This window comes from Monopterus albus, unplaced genomic scaffold (genome assembly GCF_001952655.1).
Source record: "Monopterus albus unplaced genomic scaffold, M_albus_1.0 scaffold74.1, whole genome shotgun sequence".
Classification (NCBI taxonomy): Eukaryota; Metazoa; Chordata; class Actinopteri; order Synbranchiformes; family Synbranchidae; genus Monopterus; species Monopterus albus.
Window position 1 is genome coordinate 485133 of NW_018127954.1, and position 3160 is coordinate 488292.

The 3160-nt window shown below is 44.1% G+C and overlaps 1 long non-coding RNA gene across 1 annotated transcript; it reads right to left on the bottom strand.

Moving 5' to 3' along the window:
* Positions 1-955: 955 nt before the first annotated feature.
* On the bottom strand, positions 956-2317 carry LOC109963408 (uncharacterized). The gene is made up of 3 exons (XR_002275402.1): positions 1889-2317; positions 1765-1767; positions 956-990 (listed from the first exon to the last, which is right to left on the bottom strand). It is a non-coding gene; the product is annotated as an uncharacterized LOC109963408 (long non-coding RNA).
* Between the last annotated feature and the right edge of the window lie 843 nt (positions 2318-3160).

Here is a 3160-nt window from a genome sequence, read left to right on the forward strand (position 1 = left end):
TTAGGATTTAGTTTAGAGCATACATAAGTTTATATATTTTACTCTCACAGTTGTGTTTATGTTTATGTAGTTACATATCACCTTAAGTCTGCATTGAATCACTGGTCAGTATTTACTGTGTTAGCCAACTGGGGTACTGTTTAACATCAAGGGAGACTGATTCACTAAACACTGAGAACTCATTAGATTTATGGCCTAGCAATGAGGGTCCACAGTTGTTTTATGACCGCCACCTGGCTGATGGGACGGGGGACCTGAAGTTTATTGGGGTTTCTAGGATAGTTGAAACAGAGATTAGATCTGAGGCCAGGAAGAGAAAAGACAACTTTAAAAGACAGGGCCATATACAGACACACAGGCAAGATAGTTTAAGTAGCCAAATGGAAAGCCATGTTTTATAGAGTGTAGTTACTTAGTTGGAAACAAAGAGGTGAGTGTAGGAATTTAGACAGAGTAGGATTTTCTCTCTCTTTAGGAAGCTGCCTTTCCCATTGGAGCAGGAAGGATGCAGAAGGGGGACGGATGGATAGATGGACCAATGGAGCAACCCGAGACCACCAGACCAGCCTACAATTGCACATTTCAAATTGTATAAGTAACTGGGTTTCAGGAGGGTAGGTGTTCTTTCTCGTCCTGAAGACGAATTGAACAGGTTTTGCTGTTGAGGTTAGGGCTTCAGATAGAGATGGAACCCAGAGCTCTGTAAATTGCTTTATTCGATGGTCTGTTTAGTTATGATAATAAATGTTTGAAAATTGATATTTGATTCCGATTATTCTTCATGAAGAACACGCTACAAAGCTTAAAAGATAGAGCATTAAATCATCAATAATTGTCTTGATTGGCTTATAATCTAAATAAATCAACAACTACTATTTCTAAACAAATCTAAAATGATCATACTGATTAAAATTATTATGGTTGAGCTCTCAAGATGTTACAGGGTTGAAGAATGAGGGGCTACTCACTCTTAATGCAACACATTTATTTCTGTAAAAGACAAAACAGTAGTCAGTCTCAGGAGCGCACTCTTTGCCTGTACTATGCATTCATTCATCAAGTACTGACTACTTTTTCGGCTGCATATATCCAGATAGCACAATTAAACTTAGCTCAAGTACTAATAACACATACAATAGTACAACCCCCCCCACTCTTCTTGTAGATGTATTACAATGCTGATTCAGCACTTATACATTCAGACAGGTACATCATTTTGAACATGACCATCATGAAATGACCAAACTATATGTATTTTACCCTTATACTGTGGTGTTTACATGAACTCAACTTAGTACAGTTTTTACTTGTTGTTTCTAAGCAGTTTTTAATCCTCTCATGAACTGACTTATTGAACAAATGGGTCTTAAATCAATGTCTTGTACTGTATTTATAATTTCTTTTAACCCAGAATACAACGAAAATAAGCATTTTAACACTTAATGTGGTAACTACATACAATTTACAGAGTACACCGTGCAGCTCCCAACCAGATACAACATGCGAACAACACTGATTCTAGCCTTAGCTCAGTAACAGAATTGGCGCTAGTATATTGTCCACATGTGCACAGTTCAGCTTGACACTCCATGTCACTCACGCTTCAGTCAAACCACACCCATGCTACAACCGTGTGCATTCCCGAGCATCTACATTTCCTATTTTGGATCACAGAGACATTGACAAGTTCCCTATCAAGCTACTGCAGTTGCCACGGGCCCATGTCCGCCATCTTGATAACATAACGTAGCGACTGGCACTCACGATCTCACACACACTCACACACACGTCAATTCACTCTTTTCCGCTTGATATGCGTCACTCCAAAGCACCAAAGAATCACCACTACTGCTATCTATTATTTGTGCGTTGCCCACAACCTGCTTACCTGTAAAATACAAAACAGTAGTCAGTTTCAGGAGCGCACTCTTTGCCTGTACTGTGCATTCGTTCATCGAGTACTGACTACTTTTTCGGCTGGCGCCAGCTGCTAATGCCTAAGGCATGGAGCGCCCCCGCTGGCGAGGCTGAGCACACCGGCATGAACAATCCCCTTTCTTTTACAACACACACACGCACACTAGACCAAGCACCAAATAGACTCTTGACAGTAGGTTCCTCAGCGGTTTTGGCCCCATTCATGACACTAGTTCAAAATTAAATGGGGGGCAACTATCTTTACACCCATAAATCACACAGTGCCACACTCTCCCCCACAAAATAAAATGTCTCCTGACATTTCTGTCTGACCTACAGTGTTACCATTGTCTTTAACACACTTGGACAGCCCAAGGCCTCCAAAAGGCTTTTGCCTCTGTAACCTGAGTCTTTGTCACCTTACAGTCCCTCTGCACAATAGTTGGTTGGCCTGTGTTATAACTCAGTACCATGGGTTGCTGTCTCTGCCGCTGGGATCGCTGTCTCACAGTCACTCTCTCACCTTCATCCTCAGCTGGAAGATCTGTCTCTGACTCACCAATCCCCGGCCTGTCAAGGTCCAGTTCAGGTCCTTGGGATGGTGCTACTGTGTCTCCTTCGCTCTGTAGTGGAAAATCCTCTTTGCTCCGTAGTGGCAGATCCTCTTCGCTCTGTAGTGGAAAATCCTCTTCTGGATGCTGCACACTCTCTTGAGGCTGAAAAGGTTCTGCCAATGGGTTGAAGGGAGATTGTCTCTGTCGCCTTCCGCAACCTGGCCGGAAATACCACTGGTAGGTGCCGCTGACATCCTCATCCGCTGGGTCATCCTGCTCTGCCTGATGTTGCTGTCTACGTTGGGATCGGGACTTCCTCTTGGCATTTTCAGAGTCTGCCCGTGGCTGGGTGGCCATTACTGCTGGTGCTTCAATGGGTAGGAACTCACAGGGGAGCAGTAGATTCCTGTGGACTCTTGCCATTTTCTGGACTGATCTGATACACTGGGCAGTCATCAGACCTTCTCTGCTTAACTCTGTAGACTCGGTCCTCCCAATATCACTGGATCTTTCCCGGGCCCCCTCTGGGAGTCAGGTTTCGAAGGAGGACTCTGTCACCAGGTTGGAGGTCCCTTCCTTGCACTTTCCTGTCATAGTGGGCCTTCCCGCGTGCTGCGCTCTTGTTGGCCGTGCTTGCAGCAACCTTGTACGCCTCTTGCATTTTTTCTTTCCAGCATCTTACATAGCCA